The sequence below is a fragment of the Capsicum annuum genome, chromosome 5 (assembly GCF_002878395.1).
Source record: "Capsicum annuum cultivar UCD-10X-F1 chromosome 5, UCD10Xv1.1, whole genome shotgun sequence".
Taxonomy (NCBI): Eukaryota; Viridiplantae; Streptophyta; class Magnoliopsida; order Solanales; family Solanaceae; genus Capsicum; species Capsicum annuum.
In genome coordinates this window covers 76129833-76145658 of record NC_061115.1, presented here as the reverse complement: position 1 = coordinate 76145658, position 15826 = coordinate 76129833, and the positions used below count along the sequence as shown (strand labels likewise).

The 15826-nt window shown below is 27.9% G+C and overlaps 1 long non-coding RNA gene across 1 annotated transcript; it reads left to right on the top strand.

Annotated features, from left to right (window-relative positions):
- Window positions 1-3207: 3207 nt before the first annotated feature.
- On the top strand, window positions 3208-5241 carry LOC107872486. The gene is made up of 2 exons (XR_001674878.2): window positions 3208-3553; window positions 4481-5241. It is a non-coding gene; the product is annotated as an uncharacterized LOC107872486 (long non-coding RNA).
- The last annotated feature ends 10585 nt before the right edge of the window (window positions 5242-15826 follow it).

Here is a 15826-nt window from a genome sequence, read left to right as displayed (position 1 = left end):
GCACCATTAAGCATGGTTATTTCTAAGACAACAAAGAGACAATAACTAGTATCTAAGTTATTATTCACAAAGGCTCATATTACCTACAACCTTTCTTTCAAGGATAGTTAAAGGATCTAGGTTACCCTTATCCCTTTGTCAAGGATGATGTGGGTATAGGAGATTTGTGACTTTCACCAACAAATTCCATGTAACAATCAAGCATTTGTAAAAACCATCACATGAGCTAATAATTGAAGCTAACAAATGCAACCCACACACACTTTCACTTTATTCTAACATAATCTCAAAAGGAAGAACTAGCTACTCATAAGATAAATAAGCAAAGATAAACCCAAAATCTCCATTGATTTGATTTATGCAACACTAAGTGAATGTTACTTCAAACTTTAAACTTCAACAAATCTTCAATGGGAGTTTTCTAATCCTTCACTTGGAAGTTACTCTAATGTATTCTTTACCTAAAATTAATACAATAATTGTCCTCTAAAAATTAGAAACTAAAATGGTGCAAAAATTCCACAAAAGTCGGATCCCCCTATGGGATAGGGTTTGAGCCTCTTAAGGGAATTTGGGATTCAGATGTGGGCATTTACATCTTTGCCCTTGGGCAATTTTTCCACTAAGCCATGATCGCAGGAGTTTGACTGTGTTCACAGCTACCGCGACCACGGTCAGAGTCTCGCGATCGTGGTATATTGACCTTCTTGACTAACCGTGATCGTAATAACTGAGGCTATGTTCTGCTCCAGGTCTTCAAACTGTACTTCTTTCCTTCTTTTGATTTTTTTCAGCTCGCACCCACATATTTTCATCTAATTACCTATCTGCTTGTAAAAGGTGGATATTAGAGCATTAATCACAAATACATCTCACTTATTCATTCAAAACATGGTAATATGCACGAATGTTGAGTGCGAATGAATGGTAAATTCACCACTCATCAACATGCTAAAATATATGGGGAGCTACAAAAATTTTCCCTGGGTCTTGACTGCCCGATAAAGAAATTAGGTATATACATAACATATGCACTATATTGAATTCATTCATTATCATTTACTTGATTTTTGTCGAGTTTTTTGTTATGTATGTTCGTTAAGTATTGTGAAATCGACTTGGTGATTGGTTATTAGTCTAAGAACCTATTACTATGTAGGTGTTAAGCCAAACACGAGTAGCAGGTGATCCTAGTCTCCAGCTGGTCATTTGAAATTCGGAGGTAGCTCTTTGGTTGTTGCCTAGTTCAAGAATCTCTTCCATTTTTGTGGTTTATATATGTCTTTCTCATTCCGCAACATTATAGTAATTGTTATCGTACTTTAAAATTTCTTAGAGGTTTGTACCTATGCCATCAGGTTTTGAAATTTTTGACTTGGCTTCCATATTTCGTTTATGGTTAATATCAACGAAGCTCTTTAAGACTTACTTTTTATTTTGAGTTATGAACATTTGTGTTTCATGTTGATTGGAAAGAATTGACTTATCTGTCAATGGTTTGAGATGTGCGTCATCACGGTCCCCAGTGTTTAGGTCGGCATACATATATTATCACATTTTGAAATGAAAATGTTATTTTTTAGCTCTATAAATTTGCAATTTGGGCTTTTTTTTTTAATTCACATAACTAATACTCCCTCCATTTCATATGAATAAAAGTTCGAATTTCAAAACCAAGAAGTTAACCTCTTATGTAAAATTTCAACATAATGTACACAAATATGATTCAAAAGTAGAGGAAAACATAAGTCTATAATCTTATTCAATAATGAATTCTACTTTAATCTAAAAATTAGAAACTAACAAATTATGCTAAATGAAAAAAATAAACATAAAATAAATAAAAATATACCCTTAATGACTACCTAAATTGTATACACTCAAACGAATATTTTCAAATTATAATTAAGAGAAAAAACATCATTTCACCCCTGAACTTGTCCGCTCAACTTCCTTTAGCCCTTAAACTAAACTTATAATTATTTACCCCCTTAACAGTTTTACAATGAATTAATTTCAACTCTTAAGACTGAATACCACTCTCATAATAGAGAGTGTATTACACGCACCCACACATCAGTTCCACGTCAGTGCCATGTCGGAGCCACGTAAAAAAATATTTTTTAAAAATAATTTCATATATATATAAAAGAAATCTTCTTAACCACCACCCCCTTCCCCTTTATTTGCAACTGCCCATCCCCCAAACAAGTTTTTTCTTCAACCCCGATACCCCTTTTCCCTTATCTACAACTATCCATCATTGGTGTCAAATATGGACAAAATGCTTCAACGACAGATTTAGACCCACAACCTGTTCAATGAATGCCTCAATAAAATCCGAATCCAACCCACCAACTATTCAACAAAATACTTCAATGGATATCAACTCAATCAACAGCGACACCAACTTCTCTTCAATAATAGACGAATTCACCAACCCATTCACTCGATTATATGAAATTGAATTCATCAAATTTGGTGAATTTCCAATAAGCACAAGACCCGAGAACTGAGCAAAATTAACAAGTAGTTGATGATGACCTTGTTCAATGGAAAAATACCAACCGAATTCCCAGTCAATGAAAACCAACATTGCTGTAATTTTGGGGGTGAACAATAGGAGAATCAAGAATGGCGATATGGAGTTGAGAAGCATTGAAGTAATAGAGATCAAGTAAAGGATTTGAAGTTGTGAAAGAGATCAGCAAAATAAGTTTAGTAAATGATTTGAAATAAAGAAAAAGGGTGGGGCGGTATGAAGAAGACGGGCAGGGTTACGAAGAAGGCGAAGAAATGAGGTAGTAGGTACGAAGAAGATGAAGAAAGGGAGGGGGTACGAAGAAGATGAAGAAATAGGGTGGAGGGAAGGGGGTAACGTTAGCATTAGGGGTAATATTAATTCACCTTAAAAATGTTAAGGGAATAAATAAATGAAAGATTATTTAAATATTAAAATAAGTTATAACAACAAGTTCAGAGGTGAAATGATGTATTTTCTCTATAATTAATAAAATTAATTTATTAAAATAAACTCCTAAATATTTTCAAGGTACAAGATGGACTATTTTAAAATAAAAGTAGGAGAAAAGCAGAAGTGTTTCACATTCTCATCTTGAAACATGAAGAGTTATTCAATTATATTTTTATTTAATGATAAATCTTAATCGAACTGCAATTTCCTCTTTCGTATTTTGAACAAAGAAACACGAAATAGAAAGGGACACAATACAGATCCATTCAGCAGATATTTTTTTCGCAGAAATAAAATCTTACTGCCAATTGGAAGAGGCAATTCATATGGCCTTTACCAAAGGACACTTCTAATTCAACTCCAATAATTGAAAAGAGATTGAGCAAAAATACAAAGTGTAATTTTGTGGTGGGACCAAAGAGAGTTTGATAAGTACTTTTGTTTTTTTTTATAAATATAAGAAAGAAGGGTCTTTATGGAGGTTCATAGGACATAAGTCATCAGTCAATATTTACATTTGTGTCCTCTGATATGAATCTCCAGCTCAATCATCAATAACAATTTTTCTAACAAAATCCTGTGAGTATCCTTTATTTTCTTTAGTAGAAAGAAAAAAATTAGTACCCATATTTCTTTTTCTTTCTCTTTCAATCTTGGCTTTTGCTTGTTCATTAGTTTCCTTTTTCAAATTTTTTTGGGGGTTATATGAACCAAAAGCCTACTTTTTTGGGTGTTCTTTTTTAATGGGGTCTAGATAAAAAGTGAGTCTGATCTGTGTTTAGATCTCAGTTTTCAAGAATATAATACTAGTATATTTTCTGCTTCTGCTTCTTTCAAGCTTTATCTTGAATCTTCCCAATTTCAATCAATAATCTTAAGGTTTTGTTTGGATACTTTGCTGCATGTGTGTAGATCGAAGTTGGTTATTTAAAGAATTTATCTTGGATCTTCGTATTCATTCATAGAAAGTTTAAATTAGATTTTGGGTTTTGTAAGATGGAAAATTCTGTCGTTGAATTTTATCTTTTAGTTGGTGATCTGAGCATTTGTCTTTCAGTAATTCTTTATCAAAGAAAGTTTAGCAGATGACTGCTTCAGTTCTTGGATACTAAAATCTGGATTTTTGCTAAATTGCACAAAACTGAACTGATAGGGCAGAAGATGGAGATTCTGGTTAATGGGACTTTGTCCATTTGTTTAGATATAGCTACAATTAAGTTGTGCGGATTTTTCACGTTCAATGTTGCACCCATGTCAGAATTCTAGAATCCGACTCACATTTTTGAAGAGTTTGAGCAGCATAGGCTCCCGTTTTTATTTCAAAACTACAATATGCTTTCCTAAGTTTCTCACCTGCTCTGTTCGCAATTCTTCAATCACCTCTAGATGTTATATTGATGTGTGTATACTATAAATGCTGTGATAAAGAGGAATCTATCTAATCTGCTTCTGTTGGAGTAATATACATTAATTAACGATGTTTAAATGTGAGAAGTTTATATGCAGACATGTATCTTTTGGTTGGTGTAAACAGCCGGTTGTGGCTAACTAAGTTGCTTGGACTCGGGTGCAGATACGGCTATGGATCTAGAGATCGGATCCTTCATAGTCTCAATTTAAAGATTCGAGGATATGGATCTAGGGATGGATACGGATGCGAAAATTTGGCAAAAAATAATTTAAATATCTAAAAATAGAATTATAAAATACATAAATCATGAGATATTATGTGGAAAACTTGAAGAGAAAGTATTGTTCAAAAAGAAAATTGTGAAAGGAGATAAAAAGAAAAGCAATAACATAGAAATTTATATATACAAGGTATTGTATTTTCTTTAATATCACCTTAGCTTTTTTTTTAATTACAGAATTTGTTAAATTTGTCTGGACTTTTCAAGTCGATTTTAGTCAAAGTATTCAAAATTGGTTGAGCAGATTAGGTACGGATCCCACACCCATACTCATGTTGTGTCGACTCGGATGCAGTACCGAAAGTGAAGAGTCCGATTAACTTAGGATGCTAACTATTTACCATATCACAATCTGTGGAATCAGTGTTGTGGTCATCTTCAACATTTGTTCATAATACCTGATTGTTATTTTTCTGCACATTCAGTGTGTTGAGTTCTTCCAAAAGTTTGGCTTGAAGAAAAATTCCGCATTTCTAGTAACAATCATTACTAGTATTCCAGTAGATGTTATTCGGTCAGTGAACTGATGTTTCTTTTATGTTCAAGTACGTAAGTAATAAGTTATATGAAATTTAATACATAGTACTAGGATAATATGACTGCTTTGGTTCTTTGAAACTGGTGACTCTTAACCATTTCTCTTCAAAATGATCATTGATCACCATCTATTTGCATTTTTTTGCCATCTCTACAATCAAAAGAAGTATTGGAAAAGGGGTCAGATGGAACTTTATTGGAGTAAATTTCATCCATGTTCATTTAACTTTGTGTCTATTATACATAAGTTATTTTTTTTCATTCATTACACAAAAGTCACTATGACTAGATTTTATAATAATTCCACCGGAAAAAAAATGTGACAACCTTAATTAATTATTCATTTTAATTTAAGAGAATATAATATATTATCCATATCTTGACTCTTTTTATTTGTGCCTAACAATTTTTCTTATGAATTATATAACAGAAGGCTATCAATTTCTTAATAGATCAGACTACGTAGTGAAGACTATTTTCATAAAAAGAATTTGGTTGGTGTATCTATGAAACTTTTCATAATATTGCATTTATCTGCCAAAAAGATGCATTGAAAAAGAATAATAAACAAGATAAATTCTTCAAAACATATAAAATAGAAATACATATAATATTATTTTCTTAAAGATTATTTAATTCTTTGAAGATAAATCAACATGCTAAAGATAATTTTAAAATAAAACCTTTTTAATTTTGTCATTGAATAAATATTGTCAAAATGTGTACAAATAATGTTACTGATAGTTGTGTTAATTAATCTAATAATTTGTAGGTAAATTCTAATAACTCTAACATATATCTTACTTCCATATTTTTTGTATTACTGGGCTCTGATACCAATTGTAGGGGGGTGCGGAGTATCTGTTATATGAAATAGATTTATTAGGTATCTAGTGAATCTATTTTTATTTGTGCGTGGATATTTCTTAAATTTTGTTTCAGTATCTTTTAATGATTTACTTTTTTCGTAAAATATATTCATTAATTTGTTTGGTTTATTATTTTATCCTGTAGTAATTGCAGAGTTACAAATTTCTGTATAATAATTTATCCTAACTGTACTGTAATGTATATCTAATTCTAGATTTTCAATGTTATTTATTATCTTGTGTTGTTCTTCTCGTAGTGAGTTTTTAAAATTATATAAACTATCACATGTACTTTTATCTAAATTTTTAAGGTTTTTTCTATCCATATTAATTTTTCTTTTAGATTTTCCATTATTTTTCTAATTCGGTTTCTATAATTTATTTCATTATTTAGATTTTCTTGATTTTCTCTAGTTTTTCTAATATATTCTAACATCTCTTAATCTGTATAATATCCTTCTGGGTAAATTTCTTAGTATAACTGTTCTAGCCAATTTATGGTTTCAATTTCATAGTCTATTACTTTTTCTAATATTATTTTCTTAATATCTATTATTCTTATATCTTTAAGTATATATAAGATTAAAACTTTAAGATAATCTAGGTGATCTATCTTTTAAAATTGGTTTTATTATAATATTTTGTAGTTGTTTGTTTTAGCCTTAGTAGTTCTTGCATATTTTTATTAAGAAATTCTATGTATTTTATATCTTTATTTTTCATGTATTTGTCTATATTTATTTTTATCTGTTTTTCTAGTAACTGTATATTTTTTTATATCTTTTTCTAAATTTTCTATGTAATTTGTCATGGTAAGTATTTGTAAGAATAATTAGGTAGGTATGGTATATAATTTACTCTAGTCATGTAATATTTACCAAATGCTTTTTCTAATATGATTTTTCTTATATCTACTACCTATAAATTTACCTATAAATTATTAAATTAATTATGCGAAGACCATTTAAAAATAGAGCAGCTTTTAGAAAAATTAAAGAATCTTTAATTAGTAATTATTCAGAATATATAAGTCTAAATAAAACAAAAGAAAACCCACAAAGATTAGCCTACCTAATTAACTTAATATCTAGTATTGAAGCGAAATTAATAATCCATTTAAAATCTAGGAGAATTAAACACATACTACCTAATTATAATAAAATTAGATTTAGATACCTACCAAGATATTATAAATATGGTTTAAATAAATAAAGTACAACAATACAAAGAATTAAAACAAATTATTTTTGAAAAACGTAAAGAATTAAAAATAAAAATAAAAAGACTACATTATAATATATTTGCCGGAGTTAGTAAAAACTCAATAGATACACAAAAAGATGAAATATCAAAATTAGAATCACAAATAGACAGTTTAGAATATATATATATCAATATGAACTATTCACAATAAAATGAACAAAGAAGAATTCATAATAGATGAAAAAATATATGAAAATCACGAAGGATTAAAAATAAAAATAGTATTTTCTAATCTAGGAAGAAGATATAAGAAAATAGGTGAACATTTATATCTAATGTTAGAAAAAGAAGAATTAAAATTAGAAGATAAGTTGACAGCAATGGTAAGAATAGAAAAAGAAAATGAAGAGATAGATAGGAAAAAGGAAATAGAAAAAATAAAACAATAAACTACAGAAGAAATACGAAAAATAGAAGAAACTAAAAATAGTAGGATTGCTGAATTAGAAAAAGAACTACAAATGTTAAGAGATTAGTATGAACAAAGACAAAAGGAAAAAGAAGAAAAAGATAGAGAACAAAAATTACTGAACGAGATAAATCAATTTAAGAAAAAATTGAAAATAAAAAACAAAGAATTAGAAATAAATAATATAGACGTTGAAGAGACAAATAATTATGATTCAGAAGATAGTGAAACATATACAGAAATATTAACAAATACAAAAAATTTAGAAATCAATGAAAAACAAAAAGAAATTAATGAGGAAAACTTAGAAAGTACCCACACAGAAATAAATACTCTTGATAAAAAAGAAGATGAAAATATAATACCTAAAACAACAGAAATAAGAAAACCTATATATTATAAGAATAAGTTTAAAAAATATAATGAGTATGACAAATGGATACCAAAACAAATAGTCAATAAAAATTATAACTTTTTAGACCTAGACTGTGTAATAGATACAGAAAAAACAATACAATTATGGATAGGATACATGACAAAATAATTATTAGATAATAATATAAATATAACAGATGCACCGGAATATATAGAAAGAACACTAATAGGATCAGTAAAACTATGGTTTTCAAATTTAACTTAAAATAGCAAAAAAGTATTAAGAACTAATAAACCTATAGAAGGAACATCATCAACAACAACTAAACTAACACCTATAGAACTATTAAAAAAATATAAAACAACTATAAAAGATGAATTTGGTAGTACGACAACAATAGAAGAAGAACAAGATGAAGAAAAAAATACAAATAGAAATTTAATGTTAAAATTAGCAATATGTAATATGTGTTATATAGATGAATATACTTGCGCATTTAAAGAATATTATTATAAAGGGGCATATAGTATAGAAGAAAGTAAAGAGATAAGAAAATTATATTTTAATAAATTACCCGAGCCATTTAGTTCAAAAATAATAAAAAGTTAGGAAGAAGCAAAAATAGTAGATACGATAGGAGCAAGAATAAAATTTTTACAACAATGGTATAGAAACTTATGTGAAAAATATAGAGAAGAATTAAAAATGGAAAAAACATTAATAAGAAATTTAGCATGTTGCAAAAATAAAATAGCACCCCAATTTGGATGTGAAGAAAGATATTATAAGAAAAGAAAAAGACATAAGAAATATAAGAATTATAAAAAATCAAAATATAAATATAAGAAACCAAGAAAAAGATATTATGTAAAAAATTATAAATATAAAAGACCATATAGAAAGAAGAAATCTATAAAAGAATGTACTTGTTATAATTGTGGAAAGATAGGCCATTTAGCTAGAGATTGCAAATTACCTAAAGATTCAAAAAATAAACAAATATCAGAAATAAAAATAGATAATACAGAATATATGCAGATAGATTATATAGATTATGAATTAGAAAGTGACGATAGTATATATGAAATTTCAGAAAACGAAACAGATAATGAAATAAATAGTGAAATAGATGAATCAAATGACTGAAGAAGATATAAAAATAATAACAAAGGAAGAATATTTAAATGATGAAGGAACGGAACAAAAAATAATATTTGACAGTAACATATTTGATGAAATAAAAGGAAAAGAATTAGATTTAAGTGTAGAAAAAATATTGAAAATACCAACAATAAAAAATATTTTTACTAGAAAAAAGGATGAATATTATGTAGTATGCCAAAAAGAACATGTAATAGACTGCAGATATGCAAAAGACAAAGCTAGAATACCACTAGTAACAAAAAGAATAATTAATAAAGATATAAATGATATAAAAAGTAAAGGAGATCCAATAAAATATGTACACCTTGGAGGTACAGAGATACTAATAAAAGCATGTTTTAGAGAAGGAATAGATACACCAATAGAATTATATTTAGCAGATGATAGAATTATAAAACCTATAGAAAAAAAGCATAATAACTGCCGTAAAAGGAAATCTAATATACCAAAAATTTAAATTTATACTAAGTGCAAATTATTCAGTAGCGGTAACAGATAAAAATATAGATAAATCACTCGTATTATATTGGAAAATATCAGGAATAGAATTAACCCCAGGAAGTAAAATATTTACAGAAAGATGCAAAAATCTATATGTATTAACAACAAAACATAAAATAACAGGAACAAATAAGATTAACAAAATACGAATAGAAAGTTCATTCGAACAAATTATAAAAACAATAGATTATAATGATTATAGCTATAGAGACATAGATATAGAAGAAAATTTAGAAATAGTAAATGATAGAATAAGTACAACGAAAAGAATAGCTGATGAAAAATCAGAATCATCAAGCTCATAAAAAAGAACAAGTTATGAAACAAATTCAATAAGTAATTTAAACCAATATTACATAACAGGAAAAATAAATGAAAAAGAATATCTAATACTTTTGAATACAGGACAAGAAGAAAATTATATAGCAAAATATCTAGTAAAAAACGAAGAAATAAAAACTGATAATGATATGTGCCCAGATCTACCAAGAAGTTTAATAAATAGTAAAAATATAGCAGAAAAAGAAATAATAATAGGAGTTAGAAAAATAAAAATAGAATTCAAAGTAAAGGAAGAAATGCAAAAAGCAGATATAATATTAGGAATAAAATGGTTAGAACAAGTAAAACCATATAATATAGAACATACACAACTAACCTTAACATATAACAAAGAAAAGTTATTCTTAAGAATAGCCTTAACATGAAATGAAGATATATGTATTAATGAAGATAGTAGTAGAAGGATATTACAGTAGATATTATACGCCTATGATAGATACAGGAGCAGAAGCTAGTTTATGTAGATATAATTGCTTACCAGAAAGTAAATGGGATAAATTAAAAACACCAATAATAGTTAAAGGATTTAATAATGAAGGAAGCTTAATTACTTATAAAGCTAGGAATGTAAAAATACCAGTATGAGATAAGATATTAACAATAGAAGAAATTTATAATTATGAACTAACATCAAAAGATATACTTTTAGGAATGCCGTTCTTAGATAAATTATACCCACATATAATAACCAAAACAGACTAGTGGTTTACAACACCATGTAAACAGAAAGTAAGAGCAAAAAGAGTTAATAATAAAATAAGAAAGAAAACTGATTGGATAAAAGGAAGTAAAAAAATTACACAAAAGTTAGAAAATATAAAAAATACTGAAGATACAATAGAACTAGTAGTATTTTCGATAAATAAAACAGAAATAACTATATTTTCAATAAATAAAATAGAAATAATTAAGAAAAAATTAGAACAATTATATAGTGAAGATCCATTAAAAGGATGAAAAAAATATAAAACTACTATAAAAATTGAATTAATAGATAAAAATAGCATAATAACCCAAAAACCATTAACATATAATTTTGACGATTTAAAAGAATTTAAAATGCATATAGATGAATTATTAGAAAAACAATATATACAAAAAAGTAATAGTAAACATAATAGTCCAGCATTTATAGTAAATAAACATAGTGACCAAAAAGTAGGATGGTTATTGACTATAGAAATTTAAATGCAAAAACTATAACATATAATTATCCAATACCAAATAAGATATTAAAAATAAGACAAATACAGATATAATTATTTTAGCAAATTCGATTGTAAATCAGGATTTTACCATCTAAAGTTAGAAGAAGAATCTAAAGAATTAACCGCATTTACGGTACCACAAGGATTTTATGAATGGAACGTATTAGCATTTGGATATAAAAATGCACCAGGTAGATATCAACATTTTATGGATAGTTATTTTAAACAATTATCTAATTATATAGTATACATAGATGATATATTATTATATACAAAAACCAAAAAAGAACATTTAAAATTATTAGAACAGTTTACAGATATAATAAAAAAATCGGGAATAAGTCTAAGCGAAAAGAAAGCTGAAATTATGAAAAATCAGATAGAATTTTAGGAATACAAATAGATAAAAGTGGAGTAAAAATGCAACAACATATAGTACAAAAAATAATAAATTCGAAAGAAGAATTAGATACAAAAAGGAAATTACAATCATTTTTAGGATTAGTAAACCAAGTAAGAGAATATATTCCAAAATTAGCAGAAACTTTAAAACCACTACAGAAAAAATTAAAAAAGGATGTAGAATATAACTATAATGAAGAAGGTAAAAAACAAGTTCAAAAAATAAAATTACTTTGTAAAGAATTACCAAAATTACAATTTCCAGATGAAAATAGAAAATTTATATATATAGTAGAAGCAGATGCTAGTGAATATAGTTACGGAGGAGTACTTAAATATCGATATGAAGCAGAAAAAATAGAACACCATTGTAGATACTACTCAGGTACGTTCAATGAGACAGAAATAAAATGGGAAATAAATAGGAAAGAATTATGTTCATTATATAAATGTTTATTAGCATTTGAGTCATATATTGTATATAACAAATTTATTGTACGAACAGATAATACACAGGTACGCTGGTGGTTAACAAAGAAAATACAAAATTCAGTTACAATAAAAGAGATTCGGAGACTAGTTTTGAATATATTAAATTTCACATTTACAATTGAAGTGATCAGTACTAACAAAAATGTTATTGCAGATTACATATCAAGACAAAGCTACACAGACTGAAATAATAGAAGAAGATACTCTAGAAAAAAATACTTAACACCCTAACTACGCTTTCAATGAAAGTGGACAGTATGGGTAATGAGATAGAAAAGCTAAAGACTAATGAAGATAAACTGGAGTCTATAGCTACAAATCAGCTAACTCAGCAGTGTGCAGAGTTATGTCGATCGGAAGACATTAAAGTTTCAGAGCTAGAAGGAGACGTTGGGACACTCCATAAAACCCATAACATTTATCAATTTACTTCTGCAGGTACAAGCAAAGGAGTTAATCGACCAAGATACCAGAATATGAATATGAATAAAATATTCGAAAAATCATTTACACCAAAAACACAAAAAGACCACTTGTTCATACCCCCACAAGTTACTACATACCGAGATAGCCTAAACCAAGATAAAAAAGTTTACAACTACACAGCCCAGAAATACATAGAAAATATCTACAGAGTACAGACTTTTCTAAACCATAACCCCAGAGCTACAAACATCAAAGAACCAAACACCAACTATATAACCCAAAAATTACAAGGATATAACAAACTAATTGCACTACCCAAAACTAACCCAAGCCTAGTAAAAAACTTGTTTTGACTATGGACTATCAAACACCATATACACCCAAGACGGAGAAGAATTAACAACTATGGAAGAATTACACAAGATATTCACCACCTACAAAAGGATAACGAAAGGAAATCTATTTTACATAAAGTGTTATACTGCACCAGCAGAGATACTATATGACGAAATAAAACCAGTTATACAAGTTGTAAAAATATGACTAACTAGAGATATGATCATACCAGAAGATATTACACAGCAACCGGAGATACCCAGAATTGAGATACCCAACTTCTACGCAAATAAACGACTTATTGGACTAGCTACGATTATCCAAGAACTAGCAAATAATTATACTAATGGAAACCGAATATGGAGCTATTATTTGAGAGATCATCAAATGATTTACTCTAATTCAAAAGAGCTACGACAAACAGATATGGAAGATGTCAGACAATGGATAATGACATTACTTAACCCAGAAAAACAATCTACCGCAAAAGCAATTAAAAAAGGATTTATTTCAGACGGACTATTGACAAGGTATTGTAAAATAATTGGACACAAATATCCAGATCACCAATGTTCAAGATGTAATGGAGAAGATAACATTATTCCAGAAGTACATCTAGAATAAAAGAAGACAAAAATGCCAGCTGGAAAGATAAGATAAGAAGCAATAATGGAGATATAACAGATACGGCAACATCAACGGAAGACAAGATATTAAATCATTTATGAAGCATTGATTTTTACGTAATTGTTAAGATTGTAATTTATATAGCCTTGGACTTTTTTCTTTAGCCTTTAAAGGCTATGTATAGACTTTTTAGGATTAGGTAGCCTATAGTAGCCTTTTTGACTTGTAGAATAACATTTAAAAAACATGTAAAGTTTTTCGTGTATAGTTTTTCATTCTATAAAAGAAGGCAACTGAAGGCATTGCAAAGCAAGCCTTCATGCGTTGAAGCAAATACTCTCTCCATTCCACAATAAATATTTTACTCAGTTAATTAAAAAACAGAATATTTCAATGGAAAAAGCTATGGAGGAACAAACTTTAGAAATATCAAAACTACCCGAACAAGTATATTTATTTATGATTATGAATAGCTAAATTCATAATTCCCAACAATCATGATATGATAAAATAAATTCATATTAGTTACTTTATAGTAGAATTATTCGAAGAACAATATGTTAAGAAGTTTATTAGCAAAGTGGAAACGGAGAAAGATCCCTAAGAACTATGCCATCCTAAAGGTAAAACCAATGAGGCAAGAAGCCGTCGCGGGGAGTAACCAGAGTAGAGGCGCTGTTTAAGGGAAAAAGTATCCGGATTACCATGTTAATAGTGACCGAAGAACATATTATTTAAGAATAATCTAGTATATAGTAATCTAAGATGACCATATTTTGTTATGTACATGGTTGAAGGGAATATTTTGAAAAAAGCAATTTTATGAAAATGAATAATTATTTATCTGATGTGATGGTAGATAAATTTAAAATACTTATTTTGTATGCACTTAAAGATATAAAAGTAGTAGATATAAGTTAAATCATATTAGAAAAAGCATTTGGTAAATATTACATGACTAGAGTAAATTATATACCATACCTACCTAACTACTCTTACAAATACTTACCATGATAAATTACATAGGATTTTTAGAAAAAGATATGAGAAACATACAGTTACTAGAAAAACAGATAAAAATAAATATAGACAACTACATGGAAAATAAAGATATAAAATACATAGAATTTCTTGATAAAAATATGCAAGAACTACTAAGGCTAAAACAAACAACTACAAAATATTATAATAAAATCAATTTTAAAAGATAGATCACCTAGATTATCTTAAAGTTTTAATCTTATATATACTTAAAGATATAGAAATAATAGATATTAAGAAAATAATATTAGAAAAAGTAATAGACTATGAAATTGAAACCATAAATTGGCTAGAACAGTTATACGAAGAAATTTACACAGAAGGATATTATACAGATTAAGAGATGTTAGAATATATTAGAAAAACTAGAGAAAATCAAGATAATCTAAATAATGAAATTAATTATAGAAATCCAATTAGAAAAATAATAAAAAATCTAAAATAAAAATTAATATGGATAGAAGAAACCTTAGAAAATTTAGAAAAAAGCACATGTGATAGTTTATATAATTTTAAAAACTCACTACGAGAAGAACAACACAAGATAATAAATAACATTGAAAATCTAGAATTAGATATACATTACAGTACAGATAGGATAAATTATTATACAGAAATTTGTAACTCTGCAATTACTATAGGATAAAATAATAAACCAAATAAATTAATGAATATATCTTACGAAAAAAGTAAATCATTAAAAGAGATTGAAACAAAATTTAAGAAATATCCACGCACAAAGAAAAATAGATTCATTAGATACATAATAAATCTATTTCATAAGTTCTTACAATTCATTGTATATACCTAATCACCCTGCATAATAATGCCCGATGTGCCTGGCAGATTTCAACCATGGCGCAGAGATAAACCACCTCTCATGTGGCCATGTTTTTCATAAGCTCTGTCATGAGAAATGGCTAAAGAATTGGAATGTTACCTGCCCTCTCTGCAGGAATTACATTATGCCTCAAGAAGGGGATGAAGATACTTGTCCAATGTGAATTTAGTAGTTTGTCTGGCTGCTACTCCTGTTTGAGATGCTTTGATGTACACAGCTTATTTGGGTAAAAGGTTTTGTAGATAAATGTCTGATCTTTGACATGGCATATTTCTGTTAGTTTTCATACTGTAATACTCGGTGTCCTACCACAGTGACGGGTCTCTT